We start from the raw sequence: 26,883 nt of genomic DNA on the forward strand, positions 1-26,883 counted from the left end.
AAAAGAAACTTTTTAAAATGTAAAATACCTACAACAAATTACAATAAAGGGGAAAAATAATCAAAAAAATTCTTAAAATAACAACAATTTACAACTAAAGACAAATGACAAAATTGAGAAAAATCACTTCAGATTAAAAATTAAAAAAAGGACAACAAAATGACAAAAAAAAAGTTACAGAACTTACAAACAAATCACAATTAAAAAAAAAAATTTAAAAAAATTTCTAAAATTGAGAAAAATTGACAAAAAACTATACTTAAGACAAAAAATTTCAACAAATCACAAGAAATGTAAAAAATTTACAAAAAACGACAAAATAATCCAATATTTGGCAAATATGAGCAAAATATTACAAAAAATGACAAAAACGTACAAAAATAATTAAAAAATGACATTAAACGTCAAAAAATCATAAAAACAAACAGAAATAATAAAAAAATGACAAAAAATGTTAGAAAAAGTCAAAAAATTTCAAAAAATTAAAAAGAAATGATAAAAATTTCCAAAAATAACAAAATTTTCAAAATGACAAAAATTGCTAAAAATGACAAAAATATTTTGATATTTTTGTCATTTATTGTCAAATGACAAAAAATGACATAAATGACAATAAATGACATAAATGAGAAAAAATGACAAAAAAAATTACAGAAAATGAAAAAAAAATGACACAAAATAAACAAACAATAACAAAAAAAATAATCAAAAACTTGACAGAAATTACAAATAACGACAAAAATCACAAAAAATTAAAAAAAAAACGCTTAAAAATTACAAAATATGAAAAAAAAAAACAATTAAAAATAACAAAAAAATAATTGCAAAAAATAACAAAAAAAAAACTATTAAAAACTTCAAAAAATGACAAAACATAACGAAAGTTTTGACAACAACATTGTCATTTGTTGTCATTTTTTGTAAACTTTTGTCATTTTGTAAATAATGACAAAAGTTTACAAAAAATGACAAAAAAGACGAAAATAAAATAGCAAAAAATGACAAAACTTTTCACAAAAATGACGAAAAATGACAAAAATAACAAAAAATTGTAATATCAAATGAAATTAAATAACAAAAATGACATAAATGCACAACAAAATGACCAAAAACACAAAAATTGACCAATAAAGTATAAAAAATAACAAAAATTAACAAAAAATGAGAAAAAAATACTAAGAATGACAAAAAATGCCCACACATTACAAAAAATGACTAAAATAGTAAAAACTAGAAAAAAGTGAAAAAGATTGAACAAAAACGACAAAAAATGAGGAAAAATTAAAAAAAATGAAAAAAATGTCAAAGAAAAACGAAAAATGTCAAAAAATTTCTCAAATATCATAAAGTGACAAAAAAGTTATCTTTATTTAATTATCATTCATTGTGATAAAAATAGACAAAAAATGTCAAAAACTTTACTTATTTACAAATTATGACAAACATGAACAGAAATGACAAAATATAACAACAAATTGACAAGAAAATGAGATACAATGACATAAAAATGACAAAAATGACAATAAATTTAAAAAAATAAAAAAATTAACTAAAAATTACAAAAATAAAAAAAAATCAAAAAATTTAAAATTCCTTCAATACTTTAAGCTATCGAGATAAATTTGAACCTCATTTTCGAAACCTGGACATATTATTTTCATATGAAGTTTTGATTGAATGCATAGAATTTTAGGTACTCCTGCTGTTTTTATTAGCTGTCTATTATTTAAAAAATACTCTTGTCCAAATTTTCGAAAGAATGTGACTTATTTGAACGCGTAATTTGATTTTCAATGCAGAGAAGTTTGAAATATGTTACCTACTTTTCCTCCTTTTCCTTTCGAGCAGTTTGTGCGCTGTCTAGTTTCCAGCAGTTTGTGCTTCAACACGTAATCCGGAAAGCTTGCTAAGCTTCCGTAGAGCTTTGAAGCTTGAGAGCTTTATAGCAAAAATCAACTTCACTAGATCAGGTAGGTTCGTTCAGATACAAACAGTATTTTTTACTTTTTTCAACGAACGCCAAAAATTGTTTTGAAAACAAGAAAAAAGGAAGACGACATTAAATCGAAGGAAGGAAGAAAAAGTGAAGATGATAAGATAGAAACATATTCCAAGAAATGTAAAAATGTAAAAATGTAAAAATGTAAAAATGTAAAAATGTAAAAATGTAAAAATGTAAAAATGTAAAAATGTAAAAATGTAAAAATGTAAAAATGTAAAAATGTAAAAATGTAAAAATGTAAAAATGTAAAAATGTAAAAATGTAAAAATGTAAAAATGTAAAAATGTAAAAATGTAAAAATGTAAAAATGTAAAAATGTAAAAATGTAAAAATGTAAAAATGTAAAAATGTAAAAATGTAAAAATGTAAAAATGTAAAAATGTAAAAATGTAAAAATGTAAAAATGTAAAAATGTAAAAATGTAAAAATGTAAAAATGTAAAAATGTAAAAATGTAAAAATGTAAAAATGTAAAAATGTAAAAATGTAAAAATGTAAAAATGTAAAAATGTAAAAATGTAAAAATGTAAAAATGTAAAAATGTAAAAATGTAAAAATGTAAAAATGTAAAAATGTAAAAATGTAAAAATGTAAAAATGTAAAAATGCAAAAATGTAAAAATGTAAAAATGTAAAAATGTAAAAATGATAAAATGTTTAACTGTAATGAATGTTTTAGAAATGGAATAAAGTCCCTAGGGAAATGATAGACTTCTTCGTCTACCAATACGGAAATGCACGATTCATTTTCAGACAAACGATTAGATTGCAACAGATCCAAAAGGCGCGATAGCTAGCTGGCCAAAATCAAAGTGAATATCAAAAGCGCTAACCGCGCGACCAGGTGAATGTAACGCAAATCAATGCTGCTCTATATTTATCTCGGTCTGTGCACATTCGATTCATATGTTTGTCCTCCTGGCTGCAGCTTCCTTCCTATGCATGATGTGAGTGCGGCCAAGTCATGCCAACGGAAAGCTGCTCTCGTCTCGTGGCTTCGTATTACATTAATAACCACTTTCTTTCCGTATTTCCCTTCGATATTGGCCAGGCCTATTCACAGCCCCAGACATCGTCGTCGGAGTCATGGATCTGACTGACTCAGGCACCCACCACCAGATGTGGGCAATTTTTTTTACTGCTGCTCTGCCTATATTGAATGCTAAAAAGCCTTCGAGCCAAAGCGTTCAAGTTCACTGGTTTCTGGTTGCGACTGTTACGGCTTCGAAGTGTAATGAAGAACCCACCATGATCGGACCCATAAGACCCCCTTCTCACATCGTTACTATGGCCTGGCCTGGCTATGACTTGTATGCACTCCATTGAGTGGTCACGAAGAAGTTGCTGCAGAAAACAAGACTTACTTTCAACCTGGAACTGATTCAGCTTGTTAGTAATACGATTCCAATCGATTTTATCCACATGCTGTCAGATTACGCAACTGGGTACTTGCATTGAGAGTGTTAATGGAAATCGTTTGATTAAGTTTTATGCCAAAAGCTGAAAAAACCTTAAAAAAGTTCAAAATGATTAACGATTCCCATCGGGTGTGAGCTTGACATCGAAACCCTGAACTCTGGACAAACACTCGACCGAGAGAGATAGGGAGCCTTCTTCTATTATTAGAAGGCTACAGCCCGACAATGAATCGGATCTCCGGCACGCGACTAACGAGTTGGGTCGTAAATCGAGCAATTCGAAACTTTTTCCGGCCCTTATCCTTTCTTGGATTCGGTTTTCCCATTCATAGGACAAAAAAAATCGAATCCCGAATACTATCCTGGTGGTCTATTTTTAGAATCCAATGTCATGCACGCTGAACAGACAGAACTTTATGAATGAACTTTTGGGGCGAACGGTTTTTTCCTGAATGGAGGAGTCCCGGGTGCAAAGAATGATAACGATGGAAATACGGCTGATGAGCCATGCTGGTGGCCCTGAGAGCATGGTCGAATTTGGGAAGGTACGGTGGCCGTGAATCGGAGAATCTTTTTTGTTCGAAGTCAATATACTAGGAGAAGTCTACAGTACATATCTTGTCTTTTGGGAAACGGTTTGAATGATATTTTCATGAGTTCATGACATGTCACTTGACCATACAATTCCTTAACCAACTAGAAGTATTTAATTTTACCAAAACTCTCGTATGATATTTTTATGAAATTTATTTTGACCCAATTTTAAATTACAAATAAAAAACTGTATCTTAAATTTCATAATTAATTTCAAACCGGATATATTTCCAAATACATCCCCAAATTTCCGAAAAAAAAAATCCAAAACTATCAATCTAAACCTGAAGCAAAATCCATTTATTTAATCTTAGATTTTTTATCATATATTTATTTTTACTGTCTTGGAATATAAAGCATGCCTTCTCGACCTTGCTTGTGATGATGTTTTCTTTATACAGACCGTTAGTATCGATTAATTCAAAGCACAATAGAGACCGTAGACTTGTACAAATGTGTTGATGAATCTCACATAATTTTCGCCAATTTTGAACTCATAAAATCAGTTTTTGAAGGTCGCCGTGTAAGGAAACTTGTCTTGAGCCTTATTATACAGGTTATTGATGTAATTTTCTATTATCATAACTTGTTTTGAATTGGGGACTTCACAAACAGATCATATTACGCATCTTTGAACTGGATATATTTTTCGTGGAGAAACAGTACATTATAATCAAAATAAAAGCGTTTTAATCGTTTTTTTAATGAAGTTTTCTTGAGACTTGAATCGGAAACTTAACCTTTTTCAAGAAGGGGAAAGTCGGGTAAGATGGACACAGCGGGTAAAACGGACACTTTCAATATTTCAAAAAATTACAATGTTTAGCACAAATCTAATGATGGGAATATGTTCGTCTAAGTGTATTAACACTTTCGAAATCTTTTGTTTATTTATAGCAAGCAAGGTCCCATAATAGTAAACAAAACAAACAAAAACTTTGAGGATCCAATATCTGATGTAATTTTCTCTCCTCATAAAATAGTTCATAACTCGCAAAAATTTTGAAAATGTCAACCGCTTTCAACGGTAGAGTGTTTATTAGACTTCTTTTAAACCATCTGGAAGAAAATCAGCGAATTTCGGTCAAAGGGCTTGAACAACAAACGTTTTGGAAAAAAAAAGTTGCTAAGGCGGGTAAGACGGACACCTCAAGGTCGGGTAAAACTGACACATAAGTTTCTCCAGGTATTTTATTTTTTTTTCATTGGTTTGGAGGATACACCTTCAAAAGACCTTGGCAAGAGCTATTGTCGGTCGAAAAGCACTCACCATCTCAAACAGGTCATAATAACTGTAAAAAAATTATCTCCGGTGAAGCAAGCGCCTATAGAATACAAAATTCCAAAACCACACTGTTTTGCTTCTTGACTCGAACCAATTGCTTCCATTTCGGTTGAAAAACGTTTTCAAATACTTAACTCACAAAAATATCTACCTTTAAAGCAATTTTTGCGGCAAAATGTACCTTTTCTGAGCAGTGTCCGTTTAAAAAATGTTTTGAAAATTTGAACGTTTTAAAAATGTTTTAAATAGCTATAAAACAGTCATGATTAAGGAAATTTACTAACTCCATTGGTTAATGCGATAGGAAACAACCTAAACTGCCCATCTAAACGAAAAGTGCGATGAAAAAAGCAATATCTGGTTTTCTATTGCGATTTTACCTAAGGATCCGTCTTACCCGACTTTCCCCAACTAGATCGAGGGGCTAATTTAAAAAATGTTAGTGCCTAGCGAAGACCAAGTAGTAGGCTGACTTTTTTGTGATTGCACTTTCAAAATGAATCTATAATTCAAGTATGCAAATGAGCTCTTATATTCTTTGCAATTCAGAACATGTGAATTTAGTTGCCATGTGAAACTAAAAAACATCATAAAATGAAGTACCAATTTTTGAAAGCACAAGCTGTAATAAAAATTCACAATTTTTCGAGGTGCATAAAATTCAATGGTTGATTTTGACTGATTTGAGAATGTTGAATTCAAATATGCATTCAATTTCATGATTACAGCTCTCGTTTCTGAGATTCAAGGAAAACCTTTGACAATAGATAATTCTTTTTTTTTAAGAATTTGTGCCTTTTAAAAAAAAATAAACTGTTAAATGTAACAAAGGTTTTGAAAATAAACTCTCTATCAACTGTGTTAACAGGTAATCAATTAAAATCTCTCTCAACTCTTTCGATAGCTGCGAGTGATTTAGACTCCAGAAAAAAAATGCATTAGTTTTCTGTTTAGATTTTTCTTTAATCTAAGACAATCCAGGAATTTAATAAAATTTCAAAAAAAAATACCGAAATGATGTTTGCAGCATTCAATAAAGGTAAATAAATCAAAATTTTTAATATAAAAAAAAGCTAAAAGTCCATTTGTGTCATAAATAGTTATACTTCTTCAATAAAATTTTCAAAAAATTGTAGAATTTCTTTCGCCTTGTAGTGCCTAACTCCGGGGGAATTTATGAAAATTGGCATAAAATCTCATCGAAAAATTATTTAAATTTTTATTTCGCTAAGAGATTAACAAGATGTTGAGTTAAGATTCCGTGATGATCACAACTGTATGACAAGCGCGTGGCATGCGCTATAGCTAAGAGTAGCTAAAAAACCAATAATAATAAGGAAATTATCCATTCTACCAAAATTCATAATTTTCGAAGTCTCAGAAAACTTTTTCAGTTTGTTGTACTAAGTAGAAATTATGAATGTGTTGCCTTATCACATTACAGCTCTCGCCTTATCACATCACATTAACATTAACAAAGATGCTGGATTGATTCTTTGAGAAAAAATTTAACCGATGTTGGTTAAAAAATCTATATATATAAAAAGCAATTATCTGTATGTTTGTTTGTTTGTTTGTCCTCTATAGACTCCGCCGTCTTAAGAGCTAGAGATCTGAAATTTGGCATGGATGCTCATTAAGACCAGGAATGATGAAAAATGTTTTTAGATTTTTGGACGACCCCTTCTGAAAGGGGTACAAGACAAATATTGTTTTCACGTTATTGACGTTATTTTCCGTCGGATTGTGATGAAAATTTGCACATGAGTGTTTTGAGAGACGAGCAATCGATTACAGTTATCAAATTTAGGGTCAGGGGTCGGCCAAAGGGGTCGTCCATATTCACTGATTAAGGGTTTTGCGATATTGGTGTTATTATACACCGGATTGTGATGAAAATTTGCACATGAGTGTTTTGAAAGACGAGCAATCGATTTCAAGTTTCGAATTGCGGATCAGAAGTCGGCTGAAGGAGTCGTCCATACCCAACTTTAATGTTTTTGCGATTTTGACGTTATTCTACATTGGATTGAGATGAAAATTTCCGCATAGGAGTTTTGAGGGACGCTCTTTTGCTTTCAGGTTTCAAATCTTGACTTAGGGGTCGGCAAAAGGGGTTATTATCTGTTCACTGTTTTTATTTTTTTTTTATTTTATATTCTCTTGATTGAGCATAGAATTGTAATGAAAATTGGCACATGGGAGTTTAACAGAAAAGATAATTGATTTCAGGTGTCAAGTTTTGAATCGTGGTCAAAAAAAAGGCCGTCCATGTTAGTTGCTGACTGTTTTCGCGATATTGTCGTGATCATGCATCGGATTGAGATGAAAATGTTCAGATGAGGTTTATAAACTATGAGCAATTTACTCCAGGTAGCATGTTACGTGTCAAGGGTCGGCGAAAGGGGCGTCTATATTCACTGATCACTGTTTTCAAGTTCCTGACGTAATTTTACATATAATTTGAAAAGAAAAAATGGCACAAGGGAGTTTTGAGGAACGTAAAATTGGTTTCAATTATCGAATTTCGGGCCATGGGACAAAAAAAGAGGGTTTCATTGAAAGTTCAGTGTTTTGTGCAATAATTTTGTTGGATGCAGTTAATTGATACCAATTTAAGTGTGAAGGTCAAGCAAAAGAGTCATGCACACAAACAAATAGTACATGTTTCTGCCATAATGTCTAGATTTTGCAACCGATCGAAAAGAAAACACTCTCACATAAATTTTAATAAAAGCCAATCAACAGTTTAATTTGAATTTCAAGTAATAGTAATAGTAGCGACTTTAAACACTGTTGATTTTTTTCCCCAAAATTGTCGAAAGAGTGTTTCGAGTTCATTTTCTAAACTCATTTTGACGTACCAATGATTTAAAGCGAAACGAAGTTCGTACTGGTTCAGCTAGTATAAAATAAAAAACAGGCCTAAAATATTTTGTTTGATAAATCAAATATTTTTCATCAATAGTCTTTTTGTTAGACAAAAGTTGTTTGTCATCACTAAATACAAATTTTGTGAAATTTTCAGTGAAAAAAAATTTTGTATCTCTGAGACTAAAAAATCTTCAAAACATCTGAATCCTACCTTAAATGGTTATTAGTTTTTCAGCTACCAATTACTAATTTCAGAAAAAAATAGATTAATTTTAGAATTTTCACGAGTCTTAGTACCGAAATCTACATATCAGAATTTTAGATGCCTAAATAATTCAAAATCAGTTAATAAAACATATACAGTACCGTTCATAATTGGATACCTGAAATATTGCACCTCCCGTAACTTGTGATCTCATCGATAGAACTTCAGACATACTACCTTTATATTTCAACAATCACTCTGCAAAATTTCAATAAAAAATGTAACGTAGTTTCAGAGATATTGCAGTTTGAATGAGAAAAGTCCTAAAAGTCCGATTTTCGTAGAACTACTGTTTCTCAGACCACACAAACAGCAGAAAGCTCAAACTTTGTGTTATAATAGTGTGGTAGTTGATCTATCTAACGCAAAAACATTGATCAAAAAATATCATCAGAGTAAAAAGTTATGGAAGTTTAAAGTCGAAGTGACAGTGCTCTTGCTTCCAATTTCTATACAATTATGAACGGTACTGTACATCAACATACTGTTATCTTGTGTAATATTCTTTGATTGCAATTGAAATAATTACCATTTATGTGAAATCTGAAAATAGATAAAAACATTAAATTTCAATTAAAATACTCCAAAATCTTTTGAGTAATCGCCTCTTTGCCGAGCAAAATAGTCAAAATGTATCGGGATTGATTAAATTAATATTGTGAGCTAGTTTTCAATTCTGGAGGTGAAAATAACCTTCTTACCTGAATGTATAAATCCGTAATATTTTATATTCTACTTCTGTTTTCAAACGGCTGTATTTTTTTTCCATTTGTATGACCATCATATAAAAAAAAAATTGGTAGACTTGAAACGGAAACTGTACCTAGAATGTGATTCTTAAAACTTAAATGCATCTTCACAATTGAAATTGTCTAGTGAGTTTAGTTAGCATTAAAAAAGAAAAATAATGGGATATAGAAATGCCTTCTCTAAATCGGGATATACCGTTAAAAGTATATAATGAAATTATTTATTAAGATTTATTTTATGATTATAACAAAAAGAACATATTTACTCACTTCTTTTCAAGCGTTTTTAATTTAAATCTTCTAAAATCTTTTGTGCTAGGAAATGATTAACACTATCGGAAAAAATATTGCCAAATTTTTGTTTTTTTCCATCTTCTTCATATCTGATTTGAATTCGTTAATTTTTGAAAAATAAAAATATTTAAAATTGAATTTTATCAACTCTTCTTTTGTTGATTTTTTTTTATCATATTTTTGCTCAAACAATGCTTGAAAACGAAAAAAAAATTAACAATATTATTTATTTTTAAATACTAATTGATTATTCACTTTTAAATTCTTTTAATCTAAATACCTAGTTGTTCGCGGTTAATAGAAACTTTTTAGAAGACATCCTTAAATCTTTCAAATGATGATTAGGATTTGTATTAAGAATCCTTTAGTAAAAAAATAGGAAACTTAAATTATTCGATGGTTGTAATCAGAAAATTTGCATTATAGTCTGGAGAACTTAGTTAAAGATTGTCAGAAGTTCTCCTGGACGTATCCGGGGCGAGTAGATCCGGGCTATTATTTTTAAACCTGGCAAAATTCGAGCATTTTATTTCCAAATTTCAAACCAAAATCCAGACTGTGGAGTTTCCGGGAAGCAACAATTCCAATTGTTTAATACGTTTAAGACTGTATTAAATTATTTCTGTAATTTACAAAATTTTAGTTTTTTTTCTCTCTAGCTATAATATAGAATGCGTACGTTTAATGCTTATTTGATGAAACTCCTCCTCGACTTCAATCTCTAGTGCAATCGTTCTAACCTCCAAATACAAAACTACCTCTGCCTCAGACTCACGTTGGAAATCCTGAACCTGTTGTGATTATATCACTGTAAAGTAAATTTTATATACTTATATTCATTTTCAGCAGATCACCTAATCACCGACGGTCATTCCAGATTAATATCGGAACCTTCTATCTACTTTCTCGTGCTTTAGGAACTACTGTAATTTTGATAATTTTGTAAGCTTTCTCGTAATTGGAAAATATATTTTAGAATAAAGTGAAATATGGTTTCGCAATTTATATGACTGCGTTCATTTTTTACTCTTCATTCCTAGCTTAGAAATGGCGCTAAATTTTTAATCTTCATACCTAGCTTTTATAATTATTATTATTATTCTACGGGTTGTATTTTCGAACATCATTGATGCCGGTTTACCGAAATGTCACAGGCCTGCTGTTGAGTTTCGCTGAGATGAGACGTGTCGACTACCTGGCGTGACACAGACAATATCTTGGAAAATTTGACCAAAATCCAGGAACTATTCAACAAAAATGAAGAAAAAAAACATTTGATTCATGATTTTGACATTGAATAACATAACCAGATTTGGAATCGTATTTTAGGCTACAATAAATCGTTTATTTTAATTTTTATAAATCTAGCTTGAAAAAATTCATTTTTGGGCAGCAAAACTTAAAATTGTAATGATTAGAGATGTACCGAATAGTGGTATTCGGTGAACGGCCGAATACCGAATAATGACCTTTTCAACTATTCGGCCAAACGAATATTCGGCCGAATATTCGGTCGAATATTATATTCAGTTTTCAATAAAAAAAAAATTTGCGATTCTTTCAATGCTTTCTGTTTCCTCCATATTAATGCCCCTCATGATTTTAGTCGATTATTTTCAACCAGATGATATTATCGGATGATGTATTACAAGATATTTTTAAAGTAGGGGTCTTTCTGATTTTTCAAATGTCACCAATGACTGAAAAGACATCAGATGACTAGTCGCTTCTAGGGCGTTTATCCCCAAAGAGATTGAATTCCTGTGAAATCTAGGACAAAACATGTCGAAACAGGTGCCAACAATTTGAATTTGCTTCTTTGATATCGAATTAGATGGAGGTCGAATTTGAGCAAGATATCTTCAAAATAGTTGTTGAAAAAAGGACGATTTTTAACCTTAAGCATACCATACTATCAATCACACGTATCAACACGGTCAGGCATTCAGGACGATTTTTGAAAAAAAAATATTAAGATAGGGCAAAATTTATGTTTATTTTTAAATTTTTGAAAAATCTTTATTGAACACAAAGTCTAAAAGTAAAAAAAAATAGTTTTTTATTTGATTTACTTATAATCTGACAAAATTCGGGAAGTTTTAAACAATATCATGACATCCCGGCCAGATTTGACTAATCTGGAATCTTTACTGGATTTATGGGCAAGCCTGAATATATCCAGAAAATCTGGAATAAAATTATAAAGCGTTACTTGTCAGCATTCTCCTGTACGATCTGCAGTGAAAGATACGCGGATACATCTTAGATGTATCGCAAATACAGCATTACTTTTGAATATTTTATAAATTATCCAAAATCATTTGAAAAATTTTACAAGTGTGTAGTAGATATTCGGCCTATTCGGCCTATTCGGCCGAATACTTAGCTCAACTATTCGGTGAGCCGAATATTCGGCTTAACGGTTTTTTGGCGGTATTCGGCGCCGAATATTCGGCCGACCGAATATTCGGTACATCTCTAGTAATGATGTACCTAATTTAAATTTTTCGTGTGACTTTCAAAAAAAATGTGAATGAATCCGGACAAAATCGAGATATTTTCAAATATGGGCAAAACCGGATAATCTGGCCACCTTTATTTTGCTTATTTGATTTGAACATACAATAAGTTTTTTTTAAAGAAAGCCTTAGTTTTCGATAAAAAAAATTCTAAAAATGAATTTCCAAAAATAATAGTTAAAGATTGAAATTTTGAGGTTCGAATAGGATTCATGCAAACTCGATCCAAGTTTAAGATTTTAGTTTAAAATTTGGTTTTTAAAAATTGGAATGCTAATAATGTTGAACGATACGCCAAAACGAATGGAATTCCCTGCAATTTCTTTAAGAGAAGATACATATTTTGTATCATCAATTACTTTTCATAACATTCATGTAGATGGTTTTAAAAAAATCAAAAGTTACAAAATGATTTATGATAAATTTTTGTCACATTCAGATGAATTATGCAAACGAACTGACTTTGATTAAATTTCCAATAAGCCAGCGATCTCTAGAAATTTTAATTTCTTACCGAAATAGTCATCTTGATAGTTTTATTTTGATTGTGGAACTCATTAACGAGCTGAAACTGAATCTGAATTTTTAACCTGAATTCTTTTTTAGGGCGACCGTTTAGTTTACTTTTTCAGCACGTATCCGGTTCGGGAAAATCCGAGCAATTTTATATAACAACCTGGCAAAATCCGGATTTAAATTTTTAAATGGACGACCAAAAACCAGGCAATATCCGGGTAAATTTTGTCAAAACCAGAAATCACACTACAAAAATCAAGAACAAATTTTTAAAACAATTTTTTTTTCCGTCAAAATCCATTGAGAGGAATTAAATCGTTTTTAAGGCTCCTTAAACACCGTTCATGATTATTTTTATAAAACAAATCGGCAAATATGTAACGAACTCAATTTTTGTAACAATTGAAATATCTCAGTTTATAGTAGAACAATTAAAAAATATATATTAAACTATAGCTATGAGATAGTCCAAATATATTTTAAAACTAAGGAAAAAAATTGTTGAAATGTGAAAAATTATAAGCGAAAAAGTAGGTACTAAAAATCAGTTCTTAAGCCCCTGTGGTTATGCAGTTTTCGAAAAACTGTTGAAAAATTTACGCCAACGATTTTTTTTTTTCAAAGAACAAAAGTTGTTTTAAAGTTAAAACTGAACTTTTGTGAATTTTTCAGCGAAAAAAATCTGGCTTTTAGAAAGATCGCACAATTCTCGCACATTTTTATCTATGTTTGAATCTGTGTTTTCTACAGAACTGAAGCTAAACCAAATCCACTAAGGTTTTGGACGTCAAAATGCATCGCAGAGTTGATGATGTCAGACTTTCTTAACTTATCATTGGGTCTGAAGGAGATTTACGTTCAAAAAATTGATCCTAAAGATAAGCTAACTGACCAGTAATGAACACTGCAGAAAAAAAATTCGTCAAGATTTCCATGTGCTGTTGGAATTTTCAAAACATTTGAAATGCACTATTCAAGGAGGAGTTTTTCTGTTTTGATTTTGACTCTATTCTTATCGAAAATTACTGTTTTAAAGCTTGTATGAAAAATAACAGATGGTTGTAGTAAGAAATATTCAACAAACAAGTGTACCTATTTAGAGGCTAAGGAAAAGTTGAAGAAAGTCATTCCAGGAATGAATTAAAGTGAACAAACAAAACTTGACTACAAGAATAAGAAAAGTAAGATTAACTGAATTATTTGCATAATTGTTCATCAATTGCTGTCTTATTATAGAAAAATTTCCAAAAAAAAAAAATTGTTTAAGGGTAGTCCGAAATAGGTCCAGAGTGTGGTCCAAAACAGAAAACTGGTAGTCGAAAATACCGACCACAGTAATAATCAAAGAAAAGAGTTTTAGGCTTAAATCTTGTTACATTCCAATAAACGACGATATGTTTCGATAGAAAAAGCCTTGATTTTCGTAATGAACGGAAAATTGTAACATGTACTATTTTATTTCAGAAAATAGGATAGCCATTTTCCAAAGCGGTCCAAAATAGGTCCGTTACCCTATACAAACTAGAAAATTTTCTCAATTTATAGAAGTTCCGGCGTTTTCATGTATTTTGAACCGTTTTTTGCGCTTGGGGCGGTGATCAACACGATCACCGTGCATGTTATATACAAACCGTACAGTATATTGGCTGTTTGTAATCGAGGGAATAAAAATCATGAGTTTCAAAAAGTACCGCCGATGTGGTCTAGCGGAAAGGCTGGCGCGACTCTGGTGTTGGTATGCCAGGCATACTGGGTTCGATTCCCGATATCGGCAAGAAAACTTTTGGGGTCGAATCACATAAGTGGCCGAAAGGTAAGATGTGTTTCCTCTTATAACTGACTGTGATGTTCAATTAGTTGCCAGCTGGCCAGGTATATAAACAGATGCTGGAATATCTGTAAGTAAACTAGTCCACCTGATTGACTCGTTCATCCAAAATACACCTACATCAACACAATACATTCACTCCATAACAGTTCATACGAAGCCATGGGGTCCGGGTATGGTGGCGCGCTGCATTGAAGATTTGTCGAACTTAAAGAACTCTAAAGAATGCATGTGCGCTCATACTTAGGCAGGAACTGCGGTGAATCCTTGCACCCATGGTGGATAACAAACATACATACAATAAAAATCATGAGTTTCAAAAAAAACTGGCTGACAAGTTTAAGCTACTGGGTACGTTATTTGAGACGTTATTATGGTTTCAATGAGTGTTTCGTCTACTTATCTGTGTTACTAAATTTCACTAAGTCTACTAAAATCTAAAAAAATATATATCAACACAAACTCTTTTTTATAGAACCTTAACAGATTAGCTATCCAATTATCCCAAGCAAGAAAGCTTTTCCAACCCGCCTGGACCCAACTAGTTGGAGCCGCGATAAAGCAACGCCACCAAAAAGGAGGAAAGCTTTTCTTGCATCCGCTTTGGGGGGACAGCTTGGATTCGCTCTCTTCGATTCGTCTCCACCGCTGCTGTCGCTGTTTTTCTTTTTTTTCTCGTTTGTTGGCTTGAACGTAGCCCAACTAACTTGCCGCCTGTCGCATTTGCACATCGACTGCTTTTTTTCCTTCTTACATTAGATGAGCCCCCTCGGTATCGATGAAGTTATAAAAATTAACCAGCCTGCTGAGCTTCGCTCAGTTGGTGACGATCGGCTGGATCGTGCGGACGTGTGTTGGCTTTCTCGTGTTGGGTCGTGGTGTGATTCTCGATTTGGTGCCTGGTCTAGAAAGACATTTAAAATAATCTAAACGGGTTTTTTTCTGGACTTATGAGATTGTGGGATTTTTTTGTTTTTGTGCGAGCTGTCTTTCATCTTTTGCGCCATTCTGATAAGCCAAGATTATTCTGTCCCGGAACGCGATGTGTTTAGGTACCTACTAGTGAACAACTAATCGATCGTTAATCTGTTGAGTGAACCTGAAAGCTCATCTAACAGTGGCTTGTAATTGTTGAGATTATACTTTTGTGGAGATGATAAGAAGAGAAACCTGATCAGCAACTACCATAAACAACGACGAGTGGAATCTTGTTGGAGGGAAATCCCCCCGGATCAACAGAAATCAATAAGAAAGTGAGTGGTTGCCTTTTATAAATTGTTGTTAATATTTTCCTGTCGGTCTTTTTTCCGTCGGATTTCCTCCGAGGGTCAATGGAATCTCTCATTATTTGGAGAAACCTACCGTCTCGCCCCTCAGCATCCGTTTGTTGAACTTTTTCGCAAAAATATCGTACCAATTCACGCAAACGGCCGTGCTAATTTGCGTTTCAATCCAACCAAGTTCGAAGACTCCCGCGGACGGACACAAAGATGAGGGTCCCATATACATAAAAATATGACACTCGACAGCCGCCCAGCCGATTATAAACAACAGTTAACAGCCGGTTTACTTTCTACGGAACTGAACGGTTAATTTTTAGTGGAGCACGACATACTAACTGGCGTTCCTGCCGCCAGGTGCTGCTGCTGTTGCTGTTGTTGTTGTCATTGACTTTGTGCTGTTTTTGTTGTTTTGCTGAAGTTGTTGAAGGTGGGTTGTCGATGCAGATACCACCAGCAGACGTTCGATAGTCTTTCACCTTCCCGAAGGCTGGGCACGAACATCGACTGCGCCCGTCGTGCGTCGAGAAAGTGTCCCGCAAGTAGAGCTAAGCCGATCGTGGATCCCGAGTTCCCCGGAGGAATTTCAATTTATGCTTTGCATGTTGCATGCTTAGAAAGAGGTGAAAATTGGTTTCCTTTGCACCAATTGAACATACTGGAGCATACACAATGAGGCGTTCCGAAATTGCAATGATACCGGGATTCTTGGTTCAAAAAACTAAAAGGATAACTTTTCTTTGACGGGATATAGAAATAAATATTGGAAATGACACCTAAAATATAATGTTGAAAAATTTTAAGTACATCTCATTAGTACGATCCCGTTTAATCACAGTAAAGTGCACCAAACATGTGTTCAACAATATAAAAAAATATAGAAACAATAACAGGTGCGTCTATTTTTTACTAACTTCAGAAAACCATGAAAAAAACTGGACAGCAATCTAATTTATTTTTTTGAAATTTTTTTGTTCATTCAAATAAAATTAATCTTGATACTGAAATGTTGAGCTTCGATGTCTGTAGTGTCATTATTCCGGTATAAGGCAAAACTTTCCAGGATCCGCTGGAATACAAAAACTCAAGCCATTCAGCAAGCAACTAAACGCATGAAATTCCTTTTAAATTTTTATTCCGGGAACAAGTTTTTCCAGATCAACTGCTCAATGTTCGATCCAGACGACGATCTGCACTACCATTACTTTGATTGAAATTATTTATGCAAATTTACTCCTTGGTTTCAACAAACTTAATTCGACTTTTTTATCAGTCGTTTTCGTTTGGAATTAACCCTTGAAGTTTTTTTTTGGTTAGAGAAAACAATCACCAGCGTTATCCCTTCTTTTCGAGCGCTAATTGATTGAAACTTGATTGCCGATCTGTGTGCCTCCAGCAATTTACTCTTGAAAAAATGCATCCATTACTCACGATCTATTTACCTTAACAATATCAGAATGGAAAAAGGGCATGAAAAGAAATGGATTTGCTAAAATTTAAATTTAATTTGCTTGTTCAATGACGCAACGATACTACTGTTGCACATGTTCCGTTAAACAACCTAAATAGTACTTTTCCTTTGACATTTCTTTTCTTCTAAGCATTGAGGACCCTAGTCAATCCCAATTTTCTTATAATTACAAGTATAACTAAAGTTTAATTATTTTTTAGTCTCGGTTCTGTGACTACATTTAGCTCAAAATTATATTTTACGATTCCGGTAAAACCTTTCTATAGGTGGAAGACTGAAATTTGTAGCCTATCATATGGGAATGCCAATAGTCATGATTTTTAAGTTTTTGGAATAAACAAAACTATACTATAGCCTATATGGTACAACACTGGCAAAAGTATGCACTGATGACTTGAAAGAGATCTCCAGCGACAAAATAGTTATTTTCGTATCGAGTAGGATGTATTAAATATTAGACTGAGTCGATTCGGGATTTTTTTTTAATTTCTCAAACTCTGGGGCCTTAAAAGCTTCGTTTTGGTTAAAAACTAATCCATGATTTTTTCAGGAATTTGGAAGTTACTTTTACATGAGTAAATTCGAACTTTAATTTTTGTATGGAAAAATTCAATATTTGGTTCTGGAAAATCAACAGCATTTTTGTTTCTTCTGTGACTGAGTCTGCTTATGGTTTTTGTGCCAGTTTATAAATTCTCTAGAGGAAATTTAGCGCTGAACAACTTTGTATGTTTCGACTACAGCTGATAGAAGATAACAAAACTCTAGAAAAACGATCCAACCCCACAACAGTCCAAAAATAGTAAATAATGTTTTGGAAAAAGTATATAATTTCAAGTATTTGGGAATAACACTAGATGACAACCTATCGTGGAAATCGCATATTTATAACTTACACAAAAAGATATCGTCGTTTAGTGGCGTTTTATGGAGAGTGAAGCATTTTGTACCACGCCATGTAATGTTGCGTTTTTATTTTGCGTTTGTTCATTCACACTTGAATTATTTGATTGCGGCGTGTGGTAGAGCTTCCTTATCTCTCCTATCTCGTCTACAAACTTTACAAAATCGTTGTCGGAAAACTATCTTCTACCTTCCCTTTCGTCATCCATCCAATCTGTTGTACTCCAACCGCTCTCACAATGTTTTACCATTGGCTGAACTTTGTAATTTCCAAACTTGCACTTATGTCTTTGATAATTCGCATTCCTCTCATATATCTTGAAATCTCAGGTTTACTTCAGGAATTCGTAGTCATAACACAAGGCAGTCTCATCACCTTTTGAGAAGTAATTCGTCAACAAGCCAAGGTCAACATAGGACTTCTTCTGTCGGACCAACGAAGTCCAATAATCTACCCGAAGAGTTAAAGATAATTAATAACAGGAATATTTTCAAGACCAAACTGATGCAACACTTTAAGAACTTATTAAACTAATAAACAATGAATCACCAAACTAGGTTTTTTTTAAAATTTGTATAGAATATTTGATTTTAACTTGTTTGTCTGTATTTTAGTTTAATTTCACCTAATTTTAACTTAGTTTATTCTAGTTTAATTTATTTTATTTTTTTTAACTTGTTAATACTCTTGAATTTCTTCAATCGAGAAGTTGATCTCTTAAAAGGAAAACTTTTTTCCACTGAGATTCACTGTATTTGTTTACTTTTAATTACATTCTTCCGCGCTTAAAAGTTAGTATATTGTGTTCTCAGCATGCGTATAATTTTGTGTTTTTGCTCGCGTTTTTTAAATTAAATTTAACCTGATTGCTGCCAGACATGCTGAGAACTGAAGTGTCCATTACCAGGAGGCTATTTCGAGCTTTTTTGGTGTGGGGGAGTGTGGCGGGCCATAAAAAGAAACGGAAGTTCAAACGAAATATCAGGAAAATTTAAAAAAAATAATGCGATTTGTCTATGATCAGAAACCATATTGTTGTCTATGAACGGACAAGAAAACATTAGAAATTAAACATGATTTTAACTTAATTTTTCATTTTTTCTTCTCCATAACAACCTCAAGTGGTTAACAGAAGTAAGGATTCAAAAACGAAAATATTTAGGTCCTCTCAGAAACTTTTAATTTTGCTGTCCGGCATAGACAATTTTTTTCTAGTATTTTTCGAAACAAATGTTTATTTCTGGATTGTGAAAAAAAACTTTTATGAAAGGCAGTATTAAAAACCGTACTCACAAGACCTGTACAAGTGATTTGAGTCATTTTGCTACACTTTTGTGCCATTTTTTTTTTTTTACTTTTCTACAAATATGTTTATTTCTACCAGTTTAATATTACAATAAACAAGCAACAAGCATTTAAAGAAGGCACGTGATATAACCTAATACATAATATCAAAGGCAGATTTGAAATTCACAAATTATATTTTAAAAACGAAATTAAAACATTAAGGTCAACGTCAACTGTGTTTGTGGAGAGAATATACTGTAAGTATTGTGTGAAAAGCTGAAACATTAAACTTTTTTCATCGTTCACAAATGTCCGAAAAACGGGGAATTTGAAATCCGAGAACACAATATTTCTTGTTTTACGTGTGTTAACTAACTTGATCTTACTAAGCGTGTACCACCAGCAATTTCGAACTTGGGAACATTCCACCAACCTATGATTAATATCTTCAATTTCTTGAGGACAATATTCACAGTATGGCGAAATTCCTCTTCCATATCGAAATTGATTTTCTGCGCAAGCTATTTTCTCATTGACAAGAAGATACCACGAGGATTGATAATCAGATGAAATTGACTTATGAAATATATTCTTCCAAATATGTTTCCAAGTATGGTCTGGATATTTTTCAACTACATGTGGCTTCGGTAGAATTTGAATAAAATGGTTATAAATACTTGACGCCAAAGGATTTTCAATGCATGTTTGAGGAAGATAAGGTAGATTTAACCAAAGTGTTTTTAGAAATTGTGAATTAATAGGAATCTGTTTAATATTTGGAGGATTTCCAATATTTTGAGTCAAATTAATTAAAAAGGGGGATACTGTTCCTAGTTTCAAAAATCTTGCTATTAAAAGTGATTTACATTTGAACTCCGGTGATATCAAACCCAATCCTCCATCTCTTTTAGGTAAACACAACTGATTAAACGATATTCTTAGACTTTGATTAAACCATAAAAAATTCCCATATAAAGATTTTATTTTTGCTATAATTTTCTTATTTACCGAAACTGTTGAGGCAACAAACCATATTCTGGATGAGGCATATGTATTTAAATAGATTATTTTTTGAATTAAATTAAGTTTTCTATATCTATTGTTATTCAACATAAAATTAAGTTTTTGACAAATATCTACCCAGTTTTTGTTCACCATTTTTAATGTACTATTATTGTACCAAATTCCTAATATTTTTACATCCTCCTTAAACTCTACCCAGTTTGGTACATTATTCAGTTCTCGGTTAATACCTACTTTCATAGAGTACGTTTTGTTATAATTTACTTTCGCTCCAGCTGATTTTTCAAAATTATCAAAGATCAACTTGGCAACTTTTATTTTATTAGGGTCATTTAAAATCAAACTTATATCATCAGCATAACAATTTAATAAATCTTCATTTCCGATCAAATTATCTTTAAGTTTCGATATCAAAGGCTCTATATAAATACAGAACAATAACATCGATAAAGGATCTCCTTGTCTTACTGAACGCTCTATTTTTATTTCGTTAGATAAATTTCCGTTGAACAAAATTTTTGAAAATGAATTTTCTTGGCATGATTTAATGAAAGATATAAAATTGGTATTTAATCCCATTTTTGTTAAAGTATCAATTAAAAATGAATGGTTTACTCGATCAAAAGCTTTTTCTAAATCAAAAGAAATTAATATACCTGTTTTTTTAGTTATATTCAATTCGCAGATTTTGTCCCTTATTGAACAGGTTGCTTCATATATGTTTCTGTTGTGACATGCACATTTTTGTGCATCTGAGATTATTAAATGATTCAAAGTTGATAATCTGTTCTTTAAAATTCTCGCAATAAGCTTATAATCGAAGTTCAGAAGAGTAATTGGTCTGTAGTTTTCAATTTTGTTTTTATTACCTTTCTTTTTGGTTAGAATTACTACTCCTTCAAGAAATTTCTTAGAAATTTGTCCATTCATTACTTCATTCAAAACTAACAAAAACTCATTTTTAATGATATTCCAACAAAAAGTATAAAAAGATTTTGTCAAACCATCACAACCTGGAGATTTACGTGACTGACTTTGCTTAATTCCTATCCAAGCTTCTTCCTCTGTAATTCTATTCATTAAGTTTGTATTTGATGTCAAGTTTTCGGGAAGCACCTTTGATGGATGAAAAGGAGGGCCATCAACCCGATGCTCTTTAAAAAGATCAATGTAATAAGAGACTATTTCTTGTTCAATTTTCGTTGAATCATTTTCAATTGTGCCATTTATTTCTAGAGAGCATATAGAAGAACCTCCACGATTTCGAACATTTTCTGCAACTTGAAAAATAGAAACATCTTCTCCGGCTATATATGTTTTAGAGTTTTGATAGAAACTGTTTGATATCATTCTCTGATTGGCCAACATTTTGCCTTTGATTTTATTTATTTCTCCTAATAATAATGGATTTTCTAAGTAATCTTTATACAAATTATTCAAAGCACAATAGAAAAACTCCTCAGTATCTCTGAATCTTTTCTTAATAACGCTTTGTTTCCATTTAAAAAAAGCCACAATTTTTATCTTCGCGAAATCAGTCCACCACGATAACCACGAATTATAATATCTCCTCTGAGTTATCCAATAGTTCCATTTTTGTCGAAATTCTAGCAAATTTTCTTCATTAAGTACTATATCATTTAATCTCCAAACACCTCTTCCAGAACTTTTGCCCAAATAAGGTAAACTAATTTTAAGTATAACCGCTTTATGGTCAGAAAAAGAACACAAATTTGATTTAATCTGTAATACATGATTTTTAATGCCTTTACTCACATAAATTCTATCTAACCTTGCACCAGAACCATTTCTTACAAACGTGTAATCAATTTTAGTTTTATTCTTTATTTCCCATGAATCAACCAACTGTAAATTTTCAACAAAAAATTTCAACGAAGAACTGTAGTTTGATATATGACTGGCATCTTTTTCATTAATAACACTGTTGAAATCACCTCCTATTATTAAATCGCCAAGCCCATTATTTACATATAAAGGTAAAGTGCTTTTGAAGAAATTTTCTCTATTTATTTTGTGTGCACTCCCTGAAGGCGCATACACACTGCATATTGTTGTATTTTCGTTAATTTTAAGACTTATTACACGACTATCAAGACTTTTTCTAACATTAGATACTTTAACATATGATTTTACAAGAATTGCTGTACCTCTTTTATTATTATCAATATTAAAGAAACTTTCAAAACCATTTATAAAAAATTCTCTTGAAACCTCTTGCAATAACAAAATATCCAGATCCATCAAAAAAATAAAAGTTTTCAAGGCATTTATTTTATTTCCATTTGTTATTCCATTTAGATTAATTGTTCCAACATTGTAACACAAATTATTATTCATATTATTCATATTTTTCTTTCAAATCCTATTTTATTTTCAGTTATTATTTATTTTCAATAATCATTTTTCCCGCTTCATTCCCATTATCAAAATCATCATCAGAAAGAAGTGCCCTGTAAGAATTGCTTTGCAGTACATTCTCAATGTGATCAATACTGTTCGTAGAACCGGTTCGCCCATCGGTTTGTTTCCCCTTCCGCCCAACCGTTTCCCGCAGGTTTCGAACATTTGATCGCGATCGTGAGTTCCGTTGTGTGATTTTTGTGTTCGTGTCTGTGTTAGTATTGGTGTTGTTTCGTGGTGCTTTTGGTGTTCTGTGTGCGTTGCTGAGTTGACCTTCATCGCGAGCAATATTTTTTCGAAGCAAATCATTTAAATTTGTAAATTTCAAACCTACCTCGGATCTAGTATCATTATTGATTTTGCTGCCTTCCGTGTTCGCCTTGCTTGTAGTTGCCCTCTCTTCTTGAACACCAACCCTTTTAACAGCACCGGCATAGTTCACGCCTGTCGCAATAAGACAGTCGCTGATGCTTCCACCTTGCAGTTGCATCTCCATGTAGCTGGCTTCCATACACTTACGCCCCCAATGGACCGGTTTGTGGCAGTGACGACAAGTTTGCTGCTGATGCTTGTAGGTGACCAGTGAGACTTCGCCACAGATGTTGATGTAAGACGGAACTGCGGTGCGAAGTTTCACTCGAACCGCACGTATCCCATTCTTGATACCATTCAGCTGAGCAGGTTCCGTCCAGAATTCATCCTTGATCCACAATATTTCTCCAAACTCTTCCAAAGCTTTTGTGATAAACGTGTTATTGGTTTGTGGGGACACATCGTGGACACGTACTGTTGTAGCTCCATCTTCCATGAATACGCTGACCTTATATTTTATTTGCTCAACGGTTAGAAAATGGATCCCTCCGTTGATTTCTGTTGCCGCTATGGCTGATTCCTCGGAATCAACCTCAACAAATACCAATGCCTTGCCTGTGTTGTGTTGTAGTGATTTTACTTGCGAGTATTCCACCTTCAAACTTTCGTTGACAAATTTTGAGATGATGATCATGTTGACTTTTCTTGACGGAACGTTTCCCATATCGATGACCAAAGTGTTCAAACGTGGACCATTTGATGTTAAATGGTAAGCTGGGGCCGCCATCTTACCACGTGTTTGGTTGTTCTGTTATCTGGGACACTGTCCACAGACTATTGTTTAAAAGCGCTCGATACAATAGCACACCAGAGTTAAACGAAAGCGTCTTAACCACTCAACTGCCGAACACAGACTGTGCCATTGGTGACAACTTTGCTGAATTTGTTCGTAGTGTGCGGCCATAGACAACACTTTTTGAAATGAGTAAAAACTATCATAAAATATTTTTAATTACCACATGAATATGTTGCAATTTTTTTTCTAATGTAGTGTAGGTATTATAACATTAATTCTCTTCAAATCCGCAGAACAACCAATATTTAAAAAAAAAATTGAAGTTATTGCTAAATAACGTTAAATATCCGGTAGTTAACAAGTTCCCCCTACAACATTCTAGGAGCTTCTCTTGGTCTGCTAATGAAGTATGGCCGTAACCAATCTGACCAGTTCCGGAATTCCGAAAAAAAAGTTTAACTCATTAAATATCATTGAAATCCAATAACCATAAGTTAAGCCACAAGTAACAGATGCCAGAACTAAGGTTCTGTAACGAAAATTTTCTCAAACTTAGTATTGTTATTATTCTTTGGAGATTCCTGCAAAACTGTTTATAGGAGGAATAATAAAGTTTGAAGGGTACTTTTGAATGCGTTTCTAGATAACCTTTAAAATTCTTGTGTCCTAATTTTTTTAAAGAAGCCTGTTTTTTCACGAATTATAATACAATAATATGAATTCATATGATAGGCCATATGATGGCCATATGGAAGCGGCATTCGATACGATTGATCACGGAATCTTACTCGCTAAGCTAGCTAAGCTCGGTATTCATGACAACATGATCTCTTGGTTGAAATCATTCCTCACTGAGCGGTGTATTAGGATTAAATTTGGTGATAGCATATCATTTCCATTTACTAACCGATCTGGCGTGCCGCAAGGGAGCAATTTGGGACCTTTACTGTTTGTTCTGTTTTTCAACGACTTGATCCTTAGCTTGGAAATTGGAACCAAAATAGGATATACTGATGATCTGAAACTATTCGTTCCAGTTGAATCCACTGTTGATTGTGCACACCTTCAATCTTTACTAGATCACTTTGGTGAATGGTGTAGACTTAATAAGCTTTCAGTCAGCGTCTCCAAGTGCTCCGTTATAACATTCCATAGAAAGAAAACGCCAATTTTATATGATTATAACATCGATAACCAGCGCCTTGACAGGGTATTTGAAGTTGACGACCTTGGAGTTATCCTCGATGCTCAGCTTACGTTCGATAGTCAACGAACTTCAGTTATAAGAAAGGCGAATCGTCAGCTTGGCTTCATCTCCAAAGTAGCACGAGAGTTCAGAGACCCATTGTGCTTGAAGTCACTCTACTGCGCACTTGTCCGGTCAGTTACAGAACATGCTGCAATTGTTTGGGCTCCCTATCAGTTATGTTGGATTTTGCGAATCGAGCGTGTACAAAAGCGTTTTGTTAGATTCGCTCTACGACATCTACCCTGGCGTAATCCTGAAAACCTTCCCGCATATTCCGACCGGTGCCAGCTTCTGGGATTAGAAACATTGGAACGCCGCCGAAAAACTCAACAGGCATCATTCATCGCAAAAATACTGAATGGAGAAATTCAGTCGCCAAACCTGCTAGGTATGATCAACTTTAATGCTCCTTCGAGGACTTTACGTCATCACTCTTTGCTATCGAATCGAACCCACCGAACATCTTACGGACATAATGAACCAGTGAGTGCAATGATGCGTACGTTCCAGATTGCTGAGCATCTACATCAATTGGGGGAGCCATCTAGCCGATTCATCAACCGAGTACGCCAGTCTTCATTGTTTCGTGTTATCTAATTGTTTTGTATAGATCCTTAGTGTAGATAATTCATTAAAACAAAATGTTCGATGAATAAAACTTAATTATAATAATAATAATAATAATAATAATAATTTATTGTAGAGTATATGATAATGAGAACATACATTGTATGTCATTTGCGAAAAATTGCATCGATCACTTAAACAAAGATATCTACCGATTATTGTATCAGTTATATTTTTAAATGAATAAAATAAATATAATAAAATAAATAAATAAATAAATAAATAAATAAAATGTAGGTATGAATTAAATATGTTGCCTTTTAAAGTTTTAAAATGTTTAAAAACTATGTGTTAGTTTCAGTTTGACACAAGTGGAATGCATCTTTCCATAAACAATAAATCTAAAAAATTTAAGAAAGTGACAACAAAATGGACAAAGGCAGGAGGGGTTTTGGCAAAAAAACTGTTTTATAAGCGCATTGTTTGGATAACCGTATTGACTTATACAAAAATGCCAGAATTTTGTGTTTCACGCTTTAAACTTTGCGATCCTTAATGTGTTGATAGCAAATTGAAACTTGCAGTTTTCTATGGAATTTAAATTCAATAAACTCAATAAAATTCTGAACAGAATCGGAAGAACCTCAACGCTAAAAAGTATCAAATACTCAATAAGATACAGAGTATTACGTAATAATTAATTACTTTTCAATTTCAAAAATCAAGTAATTTTAAACAATTTTTCTATTTCATTCAGCATTTTTATGGTTGTTTATTAAATTGAAGTCATATTTTGATTCCATTCTGACATTTGTCTGACAATAAAGTTGGAATTCTGAACCTGTAAAAAGATCATGAGATTGTAAGCTGAACCCTTAAAAAGATTTTTTTTAATTACACTCTGATATTTTTCATCCTAGATTTATATTTTCAATCCATTTCATAACTAGTATTGTGTAATATACTATTCCATTTTAGAAACTGATTAATTTTTTTTTTCCAAACTATAATTGAATGTAGTTTAAAAGCGATTTTGAAAGGCTGTAAATTTTGGATTCAAAATAAGCGTCAACAACAAGAACAATAAGAAATTCTGAATGCAGAATTTCTAATGTGGATATTGAAATTTCAAGCTAACTCATCAAATTAAATCGAAAATCAGTTGAGACGCCATATTTCGTATAGTTGAATATTATCAGTATAAAAGTTTAGTCTTTAATTGTATCCCTTA

At 32.5% G+C, this 26,883-nt stretch overlaps 1 protein-coding gene across 6 annotated transcripts in view; it reads left to right on the top strand.

Annotated features, from left to right (window-relative positions):
* The first annotated feature begins 15,137 nt into the window (after positions 1-15,137).
* Positions 15,138-26,883, top strand: part of LOC129752671 (carboxypeptidase D) — a 42,396-nt gene continuing 30,650 nt past the window's right edge. For 5 of the 6 annotated variants that reach the window (XM_055748440.1, XM_055748453.1, XM_055748458.1 and 2 more), the window contains exon 1: positions 15,138-15,595. The gene's annotated coding sequence lies outside the window, so the exon portion shown is untranslated. The remainder of the gene's footprint in view (positions 15,596-26,883) is intronic. The other variant, XM_055748465.1, reaches the window with a different exon arrangement.

Source organism: Uranotaenia lowii, chromosome 1 (genome assembly GCF_029784155.1).
Source record: "Uranotaenia lowii strain MFRU-FL chromosome 1, ASM2978415v1, whole genome shotgun sequence".
NCBI lineage: Eukaryota > Metazoa > Arthropoda > Insecta > Diptera > Culicidae > Uranotaenia > Uranotaenia lowii.